Here is a 16,668-nt window from a genome sequence, read left to right on the forward strand (position 1 = left end):
TTTGGGTTCCCAAAAGCCCTGGCAATTTGAATAATCAACTTGAAGTATGAGTATGCCAGTCCCAAGGGGCTGTCGTCGACATTTTGGTTTCGCTGCCAGCCTGCCAGTATTTTGTAATATATCTGTATTTGTCTGTGGTATATATCAGTACAGAGTGCAGAGTAATGTATAGATGATTTCCATCCTGATCTCGATCAAATGTGGAAAATTTGTTGCCCTGCGAAAGCCTCAGAGCTGAGCCGGTCCTCCCAAGCTCCGTCAAACTTTTCACCATATATCCTTCTCGTCGATTCCCAATCTGAAAGTTGTCGCCTTTTTAACTTTCGTTATCATAATATGAAAAGAAGAAATGAGGCCTTCCATTCTTCAGCAACTGCAATCGTCTGAGTTCGATAAAGAACTCATCCCGCGCCTTCGTTCCGAAATTTCCAAATGCAGTTTCATATTCCTTATATGTGCGATTAAATTCTTTTGAATCATAATATTTAAAAAAAAACCTCCAACCAACCAGATCTAGTCCGCAACTCTAGTTTTTGGCATTACTTTATCTTTTTCTCCGGGAAGTTGTTTCGTTAACATTTCTTCACTTTTTACTTCCGCTTCCACTTTTTTATTATCAAAACTTTTATTTTGTGCCATCTTATCTTTATTTTGTGGCTGCGACTTTGTCTGATTATTAATATTAGCCTGAAGGTTTTGTAAAATTTCTCCAGATTTCACAATTTTGCCCATCTTTTCAATGTCTTCGCTTAATATTTTTGTCAACATTCCAAGCTCACTTTTCTCCTTTAGGTCACTAATTTGATCCTTTAAAGATCGATATTTTTTCGGGTATTTTTTTTCACCTATGCGAACTTTAAGTTCGTCAACTTCCAGATGTTTTGATTTTAATATTTCATATTTGGCACTAAGTTCATTGAGTTGAAGCAGCACATCTGAATACCTTTTCTGCAAGTCAGAAAAATCGTTCTGGAAGCGCGATATCTGGGCATATTTTACCAGTTCCCTTTCCTGAAACTCCAAGTGCTTTTTCTCTAAAAGCGAGTATTCCTTTTGAATCTGTGACATTTGAGAATCCTTGTCCTGGCATTTCTGGAAATACCTCAAGAGGGTCTGAAAGATTGGATACCACACAGAAGCAAACTCCTCCTCTTGTTCTTCCGAAAGGTAGCAGGACTGTGGAATTTTAATATTAATTAATTTTCGAAATAATAACACTTTTAATATTACGTCTTCTGATGCTAGGGCAGCGGAAATAAAAACAGTTGCAGAGATGAGGACCACTGGCAGCATCATATTAGTAATTTTTTTGTTAGACAAAATCATTGACTTTCTTGAAGAATCTCTGACTGAATTTCAACTAATGCTGCGAGACTTCTGGCACCCGCTTTATTATACCATCTGTTGAGCTTGACTTTCGCCTTGACGGTTCTGATAAGGAGATCAGTTTTCGTGCGTGTGATTTTTTCGGATATTAGACTCTAGGTGCAAATCTATTAAGAAAATCAAAAAGACCCAGTCATCGTAAAAGGTCAGAAAACATTTGATTGGCAACAAGAACTTAAAATATTCTTAGAAGTTGTGCAGAAAAAAGCTTCAACGCACTGTATACAGACATATAAGAATATATACAGTGCTTCGCACCTTTTTGAAATCAACGTATTTTTTATACCCGGTACTCATCTCTTCCACCTACAATTTAACTTACCTTTCTAGTGTAAACTTTAAACGAATGGATTCTCAGCAACATCATTGTTGCCCCCCTACTAAGTTTTTAAGAAATTGCAATCTGATCTAAGCTTTAAGCTTACATCATATTTATGGGTCTCATCAATCTGAATATAAACAATAAAGTTTTTTTATAAGATGTTTTTTTATAATTAGGCAGTTTTAATAATATTTTATTATTATAGACCTATAAGCGTCCGGTGTTCTTTTTAAGAAACTTTATGTTAAAAAATGGAAAGTAAAATAATTAGCAACAAATGCCAAGAATATGCATTCTCTAGGGATGGGATCATTAATACCTGCTAATAGCTACATCCGTTTCCCTACTCTTTACTTTACTGCACTCGTTTTTTTTTTATTTGAAAAGACAATTTTTATTTCCATACCAAAGTATACTTTTGCTGTTATGTCATTTCCGTTTTTCTCTCAACTCTGAACGTAGTATCCAGTGTCGAATCAGGTCTCGACAAACAAACATCAAATTTGCATTCCATCAAAAGAATTTTCCTTTTTCTAAATTATTTCTCGATATTAAAAACTCGAAATTTTGTTGAAATTTTAAACCCGATAATCAACATGAATCGAAACGATTCTGAGCCTACCACCTCAGAGGGTATCAGCGAAGAAACCCTGTCGGAAAACTTGTCGGAGAAACCCATTGCGACCGTTTTTTCGCTGCGAGAGGAAGACCCCTGTGGAAGCCGTTTTAGCAGCTCGGTCACTTGTCAGGAAAAATTTATTTCGGATGACTCCTATGACAGCTACTCCGATGATTCCAGTGATAGCAAGATCGATGCGGAGTATCAGCCTGGTCTGGATCAAGATTTCGCAACACCGAGCAGTGGGGTTATAGACTGGAAAAACGACCCTCAACTGCCCACTGGCTGGGAGGAGCGGGTGATGCCCCACACCAAGGAGACTTACTTCTACGACACGAAGACAGGGAAGGTATACTACACCCTGCCTGGGATCAATCTTTTGGACCGTAAGAGGGGTCCTTTTATTCGCATGCGATTTCGGCACATTCTAATCAAGCACGAGGAGTCTGAATATCCCTGGTGTTACAAGCTGAAAAGAGTGAGTCGCACCAAGGCAGAAGCTTTGGAAAAGATAACCTTCATTAGGAATTTAGTTAAAAAAGGCACGATGAGGTTCGCTGATGTTGCAGCGAAGCATTCCGATTGCTGCTCCGCCGTGTGCGGTGGGGACATTGGGCCCATCATGCTGGGCGAATCACTCGAAAACTATGAGAAGATAGTGTTCCTGTTGGAAATGTATGAACTTTCCGAGATCTTTGAGACTGGTTCCGGCTACCATATAGCGCTGCGCATTCCGTTGTTGATGCCGGAGCAGCAAAAGAGGCAAAAAAAGTTGGAAAAGAAAATGCAAAAAATCAAACTCGCCAACAATTTGAAAAAGGAGCGTGGTATTCACGTTCCTGACAAGGATTTATCGAGGAAGAAGACTTTATCCTACGGTGACGGTGACCCAAGATTCTATGGGATCGATACTGATGAGATGTACTCTCAAGATGGCAGGCTGCCTTTGAACGCGGATGCCCCTGATCAACATTGTAAACGGGAAATGTTGGCCGTGCAACAAGCTCTGATCAAGAAAAATGTTGTCGATAATTCCGCTGTCATTGACGAATCAAAGATCAAGCTCGTTAAACCTTCTGCGGAGAAGAGCTCCAGTGACTTTGATCTCAAAACTCTCTCAAGGTTGGATAATTCGAATCCCGACGACTACCGCCTATGGTAATCTATGTACTGCTTAATCTTAATCTATACCAAATGTTAATAATACTTAATGCAACATAAATAAATTTAATTGTAATGTTTTAAGTGCATTAAAAAAATGTTTGAATTCATAATCTATATAATAGTTTCGTTACTCAGTTTACTTTTGTATAATTTCAATTTTATCATAATATTTGCAATGAAGCTATAAATCTATTGAAGCATAAAGCTACGCCACATTTGTTGCACATGACTTGAGAATATCCTTCACAGTTTGGGTTCTTGCACCTGGGTGTGCAAGGAAGGAAAGAGATTCCTCGAGTGTGCGAAAGAGTTTGTCCTTTTCGTAAAATTTTTCCAATGCAATACAATAGCAAATGCTATTTGAAAAAAAACATAATTGTGGTCTCCATAGATGAACATATAACACAAACGACAAGGAAAACAAATAATTATACATATAATTTATGGCTATATCTTCCCCAATTCTCATCCAATTCTCGAGCGGAGTACCTCAAAATCTTGACAATATTTTTTAGATTTTTTGTCCATTTTTCGTGATGGGATCCCTTGAAAATGGGATTTTCCCCTATAGGGTCCACAGTGATGGCTATATCTTCCCCAATTCTCATCCGATTCTTAAGAGGATTACCTTAAACGATTTCTAGATCGATTCCCCACCATTCTGCATCAAAATCCTGAGACTAAATATTTTTTAGATTTTTTGTCCATTTTTCGTGATGGGATCCCTTGAAAATGGGATTTTCCCCTATAGGGTCCACAGTGATGGCTATATCTTCCCCAATTCTCATCCGATTCTTAAGAGGATTACCTTAAACGATTTCTAGATCGATTCCCCACCATTCTGCATCAAAATCCTGAGACTAAATATTTTTTAGATTTTTTGTCCATTTTTCGTGATGGGATCCCTTGAAAATGGGATTTTCCCCTATAGGGTCCACAGTGATGGCTATATCTTCCCCAATTCTCATCCGATTCTCAAGAGGATTACCTTAAACGATTTCTAGATCGATTCCCCACCATTCTGCATCAAAATCCTGAGACTAAATATTTTTTAGACTTTTTGTCCATTTTTCGTGATGGGATCCCTTGAAAATGGGATTTTCCCCTATAGGGTCCACAGTGATGGCTATATCTTCCCCAATTCTCATCCGATTCTCAAGAGGATTACCTCAAACGATTTCTTGATCGATTCCCCACCATTCTGCATCAAAATCCTGAGACTAAATATTTTTAAGATTTTTTGTCCATTTTTTGTGATGGGATCCCTTGAAAATGGGATTTTCCCCTATAGGGTCCACAGTGATGGCTATATCTTCCCCAATTTTCATCCGATTCTCAAGAAGATTACCTTAAACGATTTCTAGATCGATTCCCCACCATTCTGCATCAAAATCCTGAGACAAAATATTTTTTAGATTTTTTGTCCATTTTTCGTGATGGGATCCCTTGAAAATGGGATTTTCCCCTATAGGGTCCACAGTGATGGCTATATCTTCCCCAATTCTCATCCGATTCTCAAGAGGATTACCTTAAACGATTTCTAGATCGATTCCCCACCATTCTGCATCAAAATCCTGAGACTAAATATTTTTTAGACTTTTTGTCCATTTTTCGTGATGGGATCCCTTGAAAATGGGATTTTCCCCTATAGGGTCCACAGTGATGGCTATATCTTCCCCAATTCTCATCCGATTCTCAAGAGGATTACCTCAAACGATTTCTTGATCGATTCCCCACCATTCTGCATCAAAATCCTGAGACTAAATATTTTTAAGATTTTTTGTCCATTTTTTGTGATGGGATCCCTTGAAAATGGGATTTTCCCCTATAGGGTCCACAGTGATGGCTATATCTTCCCCAATTCTCATCCGATTCTCAAGAAGATTACCTTAAACGATTTCTAGATCGATTCCCCACCATTCTGCATCAAAATCCTGAGACAAAATATTTTTTAGATTTTTTGTCCATTTTTCGTGATGGGATCCCTTGAAAATGGGATTTTCCCCTATAGGGTCCACAGTGATGGCTATATCTTCCCCAATTCTCATCCGATTCTCAAGAGGATTACCTTAAACGATTTCTAGATCGATTCTCCACCATTCTGCATCAAAATCCTGAGACTAAATATTTTTTAGACTTTTTGTCCATTTTTCGTGATGGGATCCCTTGAAAATGGGATTTTCCTCTATAAAGTCCACAGTGATGGCTATATCTTCCCTAATTCTCATCTAATTCTCAAGAGGATTACCTCAAACGATTTTTTGATCGATCCCCCACCATTCTGCATCAAAATCCTGAGACTAAATATTTTTAAGATTTTTTGTCCATTTTTTGTGATGGGATCCCTTGAAAATGGGATTTTCCCCTATAGGGTCCACAGTGATGGCTATATCTTCCCCAATTCTCATCCGATTCTTAAGAGGATTACCTTAAACGATTTCTAGATCGATTCCCCACCATTCTGCATCAAAATCCTGAGACTAAATATTTTTTAGATTTTTTGTCCATTTTTCGTGATGGGATCCCTTGAAAATGGGATTTTCCCCTATAGGGTCCACAGTGATGGCTATATCTTCCCCAATTCTCATCCGATTCTTAAGAGGATTACCTTAAACGATTTCTAGATCGATTCCCCACCATTCTGCATCAAAATCCTGAGACTAAATATTTTTTAGATTTTTTGTCCATTTTTTGTGATGGGATCCCTTGAAAATGGGATTTTCCCCTATAGGGTCCACAGTGATGGCTATATCTTCCCCAATTCTCATCCGATTCTCAAGAGGATTACCTTAAACGATTTCTAGATCGATTCCCCACCATTCTGCATCAAAATCCTGAGACTAAATATTTTTTAGACTTTTTGTCCATTTTTCGTGATGGGATCCCTTGAAAATGGGATTTTCCCCTATAGGGTCCACAGTGATGGCTATATCTTCCCCAATTCTCATCCGATTCTCAAGAGGATTACCTCAAACGATTTCTAGATCGATTCCCAACCATTCTGCATCAAAATCCTGAGACTAAATATTTTTTTAGATTTTTTGTCCATTTTTTGTGATGGGATCCCTTGAAAATGGGATTTTCCCCTAAAGGGTCCACAGTGATGGCTTTATCTTCCCCAATTTTCATCCGATTCTCAAGAGGATTACTTTAAACGATTTCTAGATCGATTCCCCACTATTCTGCATCAAAATCCTGAGACTAAATATTTATTAGATTTTTTGTCCATTTTTCGTGATGGGATCCCTTGAAAATGGGATTTTCCCCTATAGGGTCCACAGTGATGGCTATATCTTCCCCAATTCTCATCCGATTCTCGAGAGGATTACCTTAATCGATTTCTAGATCGATTCCCCACCATTCTGCATCAAAATCCTGAGACTAAATTTTTTTTAGATTTTTTGTCCATTTTTCGTGATGGGATCCCTTGAAAATGGGATTTTCCCCTATAGGGTCCACAGTGATGGCTATATCTTGCCCAATTCTCACTCGATTCTCAAGAGGATTACCTTAAACGATTTCTAGATCGATCCCCCACCATTCTGCATCAAAATCCTGAGACTAAATATTTTTTAGATTTTTTGTCCATTTTTCGTGAAGGGATCCCTTGAAAATGGGATTTTCCTCTATAGGGTCCACAGTGATGGCTATATCTTCCCTAATTCTCATCCGATTCTCAAGAGGATTACCTCAAACGATTTCTAGATCGATTCCCAACCATTCTGCATCAAAATCCTGAGACTAAATATTTTTTAGACTTTTTGTCCATTTTTCGTGATGGGATCCCTTGAAAATGGGATTTTCCCCTATAGGGTCCACAGTGATGGCTATATCTTGCCCAATTCTCACTCGATTCTCAAGAGGATTACCTTAAACGATTTCTAGATCGATCCCCCACCATTCTGCATCAAAATCCTGAGACTAAATATTTTTTAGATTTTTTGTCCATTTTTCGTGAAGGGATCCCTTGAAAATGGGATTTTCCTCTATAGGGTCCACAGTGATGGCTATATCTTCCCTAATTCTCATCCGATTCTCAAGAGGATTACCTCAAACGATTTCTAGTTCGATTCCCAACCATTCTGCATCAAAATCCTGATACTAAATATTTTTTAGACTTTTTGTCCATTTTTCGTGATGGGATCCCTTGAAAATGGGATTTTCCCCTATAGGGTCCACAGTGATGGCTATATCTTCCCCAATTCTCATCCGATTCTCAAGAGGATTACCTTAAACGATTTCTAGATCGATTTTCCACCATTCTGCATCAAAATCCTGAGACTAAATATTTTTTAGATTTTTTGTCCATTTTTCGTGGGATCCGTTGAAAATGGTATTTTTCCCATAGGGTCCAGAGTGATGGCTATATCTTCCCCAATTCTCATCCGATTCTCAAGAGGATTGCCTTTAGCGATTTCTAGATCGATTCCCCACCATTCTGCATCAAAATCCTGAGACTAAATATTTTTTAGATTTTTTGTCCATTTTTCGTGATTTCGTGGGATCCCTTGAAAATGCGATTTTCCCCTATAGGGTCCACGCTGATAGCTATATCTTCTCCAATTCTGATCTGATTCTTGAGCGGAGTACCTTAAGCGATTTCTAGATCGATTCCACACAATTCTGCATCAAAATCCTGAGACTAAATAATTTTTAGATTTTTTGTCCATTTTTTGTGATCCTGGGGGCGTTTCATAACAATACAATTGTCATTCTTATATTCATACAATTTTTATAAAAACTTATATAATTGTTACAATTACATTTAAATAATTATTTAGGTACAAAATATGTATGTTTGTGTTTTCTTATAATTCGTTTTGTTCCAAATTCCTCGTAGAATCGCCGTTTTCTTCTTTAATCCTTTCATCGGATCATCAATAAAAACGCATGTAAGGGTTCATTGTTTCTATCAAATAAAAATATAAATTAAAAAAAAATTTTTATTTAAAATATAAATTAAAAAAAAATTTTTATTTGATATGTTTTTTTTTTAAATGTGCTGTTGGAGATAAAACAGAAGCTTAAACAAAAATAGAACAAGTACTCAGAATTGAACCACCAGCCATAGCCGATATCCTTTGCCCAATTACGATCGTGATTTCCGTCCTCGTCTTGATCCCAGGTGGAAAAATTGGCTACCCCAAGGCTTAACCTATAGTAACCGTACACTCGCCAGTACTCTTCAGCATGTATCCTTCGCTTCGATTGCCAACAACAAAATGGTCACATTTTTGAAAGCTTAAGTCTAACTCATAAGTGTTTTGACTTGTCAGAAGGTGCCATCTTTCGAGTCCGATAAAGAAATTACTGAGCGCGTTCATTTTGACTTGTCCGAATCCATTGGCATATTCCTCATACGTGCGATTAAAATATGTTGAATTATTAACTTTCCGATAAACAACCATCCAGCCAGGTCCTATCTTCTCGTTTGAATAACAGGCCACAATGATCGGATCTGTTCCAGGGATTTGGAATTCGTGGACGGTATAGAATACGCTTTGGTTTTGTGGACAACGATCTGGTAGAACTAAGGCATTCGATGTTTTATTTTGAAAAGGATTCGGTTCTGCCAACTCCCCTCTTTGATTATTATTATTAGTCAGTTGATTTGCTAAGCTGTCTCCAATTGTTTCCGTTCTCGGCATCTTGTCAATTTCTTCCCGAAGCTGATTTTCTTTTCGTAGGGCAGTATTTTGTTCTTTTAATAGATCGATTTCTGCATTTTTTTTATTTATCAGAGCTTCAAGATACTCAACTTCCAGATGCCTTGATTGCAACTTTTCATTTTCAGCACTAACTTTATAAAGTTGATGGACCACTTCCGAATGTGTCCTCAGCAAGCCCAAGTAATGCTTCTGGCACTGTGATGCTGCTTCTTCCGATCCCAGAGAGGCGGAACTAAACGCCGAACGAAGGACCACCCAAAGGATCATTTTTTTTATTTGTTTTTTAAGTTTGAATGGAGACTTATTCTTGAGAAGTAACTGGAAAAATTTCAACTGATGCTTAAAGCTCATGGCTCCGGCATTTTATGCGGAATTGGGACTATGAGAGAACAAATATAAGTATGTATGTACAAATGTTGAAATATGCCACAGTCGAATGTGATATCCAAGGCCAAAAAAAAATATTTGACAAGCAAATTTCTTATCAAGAATCCCATAGGAATCGGTAGCGAAATAGCTCAAAAATTTCAATGGATTTGGAAAGTTTACATCATTTTAGCCATTTTCGAACCAGCTCAGCCTGACAATTAGATTTTCTATATACTTTGATCACTTGAAATCTCTTTTTCCAATCAACTCTATTTAACTCCAATCAACTCAATCGAAACCGATTTTAAAAATTTTTATGGTAGCCCCACTACTCCAACGGAATGATAAATGAATCGCAGTGGAATCCCAGCGGAATCATGAAGCTGAAAGGTTGTACATTGGCTGTATAAAATTGGGAATATTAGAGCATTTTGAATCATATTATTTCGTATTTAACGATAATGATACTGTAATTAGAAATACACTGCTCTAATAAGTTTTAACCTGGAATTTAAGCGGAGAGTCTCAAAATACTGGATAAAAATTAATTAATTGTTTAAACTGATGATATCTCTATAATGTATGATTTTTAAATTTTTGTTAAGCCGATTTATATTATTAATTATAATTAACTTGTAGGCCCTTAACTTTTTAGTCTTGAATCGTATCTCAGAATCTTCAAATTGGCCTTATTTGTGTGTGGGATGGGTGATACTTTATTTTATTTATTTTTATTCTATATTCTTTTTTATTTAATGGGTTAAATAACCTTTTTGTTGGAAATTTCAAAGCGATGCCGGGTCGTTGGCTGGCTGACAAAAGAGCCGACGGAGTGTGAGTGGGTGGGGGTGGGGGTGTGGGAGTGGGAGGGAGACAGCCACTTGCACGCGTGTCAGCGTCAGTTACAAGACATACCTCCCCCACCACCCACCAACACACTCCCCTTGTCCGCCCGGCACACACACCACCCACGTCCTTGTGCCATCCTTTAGTTGTGTCTGCGCTTCCGCCATTGTCGCGCTTATCAACAGGATAATTTGTCTTGGCGTGCGACGCAGTCACTCTGGGCTACACTGGGAGAAATGTAATCCCAAGAAGTAAGGTTATTTTTTAATTATTTATGACTTTAAAATAAAAAAAATATTCATATATTCTTAAAACTCTTATATTTGTTTATATCTAAGATAATTCGAAAAGAAATTATGAAATAAAAGTTTAATTTAGTTTAATATAATTTTTAATAATTAAATATACTCCAAAATATTTAATTGTAAATTTGAAAAAAAACATTTCCAGTGTAACCGCCAAATATCTCACTTTCCATAGCCCTCTCTCTGTCGCTCTTTGTAGGACCATCTCAGTCGGTCTCGTTTTACACCAAAATTGTTGTTGTTTTTCTCACGCCTCCCCCCTTTTCCCTTGTCCCTGCCTTCTAGCTTCTAGCTTCTGGTTTTGGCCATGAATTTGAGCCCTTGGTCCTCCGTATCCGCAGCATGGAAGCCACATCCTCGAAATCCTTTTCCCAGGCCAATGTGTCTCCACATTACATACGCAAATTGGCAGCTTGCTGGTTTTTGTCAGTCTCTCTCTCTCTCTCTGTAGTTTTGGTGACTGTGTGTCCTGGCATATATCCTGACAGAGTTGGGGCCGCCTCGGCCCATCCCACTTATAAGCATAATCTAAACAAATTGATCGAGTTGTCGCGCGAAAAACTTGTTAGCCAAGTGGAGTGTCTTTTCCTTAAGTTTTTGGGGTTTAAGTTTGATTTGGAGTTTGTCCTGTTGGGTTTCTGGGTGTGGGGTTTTTGGGTATCTAGTTAATAAATGGGTTTTACTCAAGATTATATTTGGTTTGGATCTTTAACTCCTTCTAGCATTCAAATAATGAAAGAAATAGCGTTGAATGCCTGAATTTTTAGTCTTATAATGGGAAGGCACAATGGAGATGGTTGTAGGATAGGGAGATATTCATTGTAAAACTTGTAATTGTCAGGAACTATAATCATTTTTTAGGTTTGTAGACTTTGTGGAGGTTATGGGCTGGGCGTTATGGATTTCCTACCCAATAAATTGGTTTTACTTTGACCATATTTTTCTTGAAGATCTTCAAATTATTATATCAGATTTATATTTATAGATAAGAACGATTAATACATAAATTTTATCCGGCATTATATTCTTAGTTTGTTTTTTTTTGGTGAAGGTTTCTGGATGGGAGTTACGGATTATTTGGCTAATTAATGGGTTTTATTTATAATAATATTTGTTTTTTAAAACTCCTCTATAAGTCTTTGCATTATTACAATATTGCAATGAAGGATATCTTATAAAATGGGTTCCATTCCGGTCTAAATTACATCTGTATCTAACAATATAAGTAGCTTGTTTTTTTTATAAGACTTTAGAATGGGGTTTGTTTAATGACTCTGTTTCTGGATCTATCGGATATACCTATCTATATAGTGATATATTAAAAGATACCTAATACAATGCAACATTTTAAACATCTACAAACTTTTATAAGTATCATGGATTATATTTTGAATCTAATAATGTTTCTGGCAAATCTTCATTAGAAGATTAAGAAGACTTTTAATATTCTAGATCTTTTAAATACTTTATTCTAGATCTTATGAGATTGAGTTGCAATTTGTCCAAACTTTTGGAGAAGGTTTTAGAAATAGGGTTTACGGGTAGTCTTAGTAGTTCGTTAATATTATCATATGGAGAAGATATCATTTCCCAGACCTATAGCGACTAATTTGTTGATACTTGGTTTTATTTCTGAGATCCCCAGAGTGGGCCCTCAAATGGTGTCCTTTTATTAACAATCTGTATGCTACATAGCCCACTCTTTCGTGCACTAGTAGGCCATCTTTCTTGCTCTTATCCGCGCTCCTCAAGTCTTACTTTCTATATCTCTTTCTGTCTCTGACGATATCTTCTATCTTTGCCAGGTACCAGTGGCGCACAAATGTTGCTTACACCCCTCCGCTTGTCCTTGATACCCCTCCCCCCACTCCCCGGCGGAAAACCCTTCCCCTCGCCCTCAGCATCGGGGGGTGTAGAACGTGTAATTTCCTTTCAAGTTTGGTGTCGGGCTGGCAATTTGGTTGATTGCTTAATCGCATCACGATGCCGGCGTTGCGAAATCAGCTCCATGCCACGCCCCACCGCCCTACCGCCCACTTCACACACACACACACACACTCACACATAAAGAGAGCAACACAACACAAACACTTGTATACAAAAGATGTCGCGTATAATTTAATGACTTTGTATGCCTTGAATTTTAATGACAACAACAGGAGAGCGTTGAGCAGAATAGGACCTCCCTCCACACCCGCACTGTCCTAGCCCTCTTAGTGTCCTGGCCGAAAGGATAATGGATCAAGTGGAGGCGGCAGGCAAACAACAAGCGACACCACAAATTGCAATACACTGAGCCGGCTAGAAGGATTTTCTTTAAATATTTTATTAATTTAATTTTTAATTCTTATTGAGTTTTTATAAATTAAGATATTAATTTTTAATTAAATAAATTATTTATTAGTCAAGTCCTTTAATTTATTTAATATTTTGGTTCATGCAAGTATAGCAGTTGAAGATGAAGACCAAGATGCAGGACTCAAGGAAGGTCGGCGAAAGGGTCCTTGGACTGGGGGGAGGTGGGGAGCTGGACTAGGGGGCGTGGCAGGTGGCAGTGGCTAAGCAGCAAACATTGCCATGCATGGCACTATGCAGCTCCCGTTGTGTAGACAACGGGATTTGTTTTGTTTGCAGCAGCGATCTGACCAAGTCCTTGCCTCCTGCCACCCTCCCCTCCCCCTGTGAGTCCCTATTTCGCGAATGGCAAAGATTTATGGCTTTATTTGTTCATTGTCCTGCCGTCGTCGTCGCCGTCGCAGTAGCCCCCTTGCACTGTCGTTCTCTGTTAGTGTTATTTTTTATGCGGACATTGCGATGCGACTCAAAATGCGCAATGGACAGGACTAGGGCCAGGACTACGACTAGCTGAGAGAAGGAGAAACAGTCGGGGAGTGGAGGAAAAAAGGGAAAAGATAAATCCCAGCTAGAAGGAGGGCAAGGATATCATACTTTCCCTCGAAAGCCAACACTATCCACAGCCACACTCGCCCACACGCAGCGGGGAATTGTCAGTTGATGAAACTGGCCAAGTTCGAAGGGAATTTCAAATGCAATAAACACTTAAAGAAAATGTTAATAAAATATTATTGTGCTTATTATATTATTCTTCGAGAAGTAAAAGAAAAAAAATCATATTTTTAATGGATACTTTATAAACTTTAAGGAGTAACCACTTTCCAAATATCCTTGCCAGCAACCCTTGCCGTGTCCTTGCCGGCTGGCTTGCTTTCTTTCCGCTTCTCTTTTTTTCTTTCATTTTTTTTTTTATTGCTGCTTTGACTTTTAGCCTGGCACTCGCTTCCTGTTTATTGACTTGTCTCTCAATTAAGTTAGAAACACCCAACACAACCGCACACTAACAAGGACACTAACACACCCAAGCACATATATAGATATGTAGTGGTGGCTTGGCAGGATGACATTGCGTAGTCGTGTCCTTTTCCTGCCCGTTGTCTTGATGTTTTTTCCTTTTTTTTTGTCCTTCTTGCGTTTCCAATCTCAATTAATTTGCTCATAAATTTGTTGCCAACTTGCTGGCCAACTCAGGCAGGCCCCGTGGAGTCACCCCATCGTCCGAGTCCTCCATTTCTGAACTGACTCCGAGAATTGTCGCTGTTCGGCGTTGTCCTTCTTGGGGTTTCCTTGATGTTCTCATGGTTATGCTTTTTATTTTTGTTCTACCCTGTATGGTTAGTTTATTAATTATGTTTATATAATTAATAAAATATAATTAAGCGGAATTGTAGGTTAATATTTGATTTTTAGGATGAGATATAGTCCATTTGAGAGTTCAATATATGATTTTAACTATATATTGTATAAGAACACCATTGGAATAATTACATTATTTTTTTTATAGGATATCCTTGAGTCCTTCCGGTTTATTTTATTTCTTTTTTGTTCTCAGCTTGACTCGAAGGAAAATTCCGCTTGATTTTTCCGGCTCTCGTGTTTTTTTCTTTCTTCTTTTTTTTATTGTAATGCCATCTTATCTTCTCCTTGGTTGATGTATTTGCCTTGGTTTTCTCTTTGGGCTCTTGCTCCTGACCCTGTCCACCGCCCCTCCTACTGCCACCACCCACCACCCCGTCGGGTGGCCTTGTTTTTTAGCCTTTCCTTTATGTATTTTAATTTATGCTCGGCTTCTGTCCTGAGTTTTTTATGCTGATTCCTATCTATTGAGATTGAGACAACATTCTACTTAAGAAGTGAAGCGGAGAGGGCCGGAGAGGAGCAAAAACAAGGACAAGAAAAGCGACAAAGGATCAGGAGTGGGGCTAAGATGGGGTGGAGCTAAGGCGCACGGGACCCCTTCTTCGGTCGGGAAATGTCGTTTTTATGGCGCTTAATTAACTTGGCTACCATTTTCTAATTGCTTTTGCTGTCTGATTGACTTTTGTTTATTTATTGTGATTAGAAAATTGCCTTAACAGCCCGCAAAACAAAAAAAAGCGGTTGCCTTTGTGTGAGCTTTTTTTCTTCTTGTGCAGGGTACTCCTAGGGTTGCAGGGTATATTGGATTTTCGGTAGTTATTCTAGCATTCTATTAGCAATATAATGTTTATATATTACATGCAAATCGGAACTATTTTTTGCTTTCATCAAGCTGTCTTTATCATTAAGTATCTTATAAAGTGTCTTCTTCTATAAAATACTTCTAAGTATTTTAAGTTTCTAGTATTTTAGTATTTTCACAAGTATCGGGTATCACAAAGTCTTTTTTTTATTGATTTTTAAATGAATATTAATAAATATAAAAATATGTGAATGTTTTTATTGAGTCTAGTCTAATTTTGTATAGAAGACCTATAGAATTTTGTTATTTTCTTTTACATTAAGAGAAATAGGTAATTCAAAAGTACCGGGTTTTTATTTTATTTTGAATAATTGCTCAGTTTCTGTTCCTTTCAAGTCTCTTACCAAGTAATTCACAAAACCCATTTTATCTTCCATTTTTGGGAAGTTTTGGATACTAAATGACTAAACAACATAAAGAAAATCATCAAGTACTAAGTAACTAAGTAACTATGTATGTACATGTATGTAAAAAAAAATACTACAAAATAAATACCTTTAACTTTCTTTAACTTTCACCCAGTTTTCTCACCTAGTAACTTACTATGTATACAGTTTTCACATTTAATAGTTGAAGACATTCATGCATATTTTCATGTTTTGATCCTTTCTTAGTAACTAAGTAATAACCGGGTAAAATTACACTTTTTCTTACATTTTTTCAAAGTTTTCTTTTTCAATAAATAATTTATTGAGTAGTTTTATTAATTATAGGTATAGTCAGCTATATAGTGAAATTTTGTTTCCTTTCTAAGTAACTAAATAAGAACCGGGTAGTCAAGAAAAAGCACAAATTCTCTCACCAAGTACCTGGTATCATAAAGTTTAACTTATATAGTCATTTTATAAGGTTTTTATCCTTTTTAAGTAACTAAGAAAGTATTAAATATTGTTGAATCTAGAAATGCATACATAGGTATTTAGAGGGAAAAAAACACCTTTATAAGTACTAGGTATTATCTAGTCGAGTAACAGCACCTCCTGATTATTGTTTGTATTTAAGAAAAGGCATGGGATTAGCAGAAAGGGACTTGACTTTGCAAGCAGCGCTAATGATCACACAACCCCCTCATATACTTAAATAAATATATATTTTTTTTGTCCTTTTTTTGTGGCGGGGTGGGGGTGGTAGTAGGGGTAGGTCCTTTGTTTCCGCCTTTGGCTTTTACTTTCCACTGACTTTCAAATGCGCAGATTTATTGCGACAATTTGTTTAATGACAGGCATTTATTTTGATGGCGCCATCCAGAAGCTCCAGAAACAGTGCCAGCATGTGTGTCTGTTTCTGTTCCTGTTCCTATGTGTGTCTGTGCTAGTGCTGGTGTTGGTGTCCTTGAGTGTTTTTGTGTCCTGGAGTGCAAAGGGTTCTCCGCTACATAGACATCTAATGAGTGCTACCATCCATCCATCCAT

Source organism: Drosophila bipectinata, chromosome XR (genome assembly GCF_030179905.1).
Source record: "Drosophila bipectinata strain 14024-0381.07 chromosome XR, DbipHiC1v2, whole genome shotgun sequence".
Lineage (NCBI taxonomy): Eukaryota > Metazoa > Arthropoda > Insecta > Diptera > Drosophilidae > Drosophila > Drosophila bipectinata.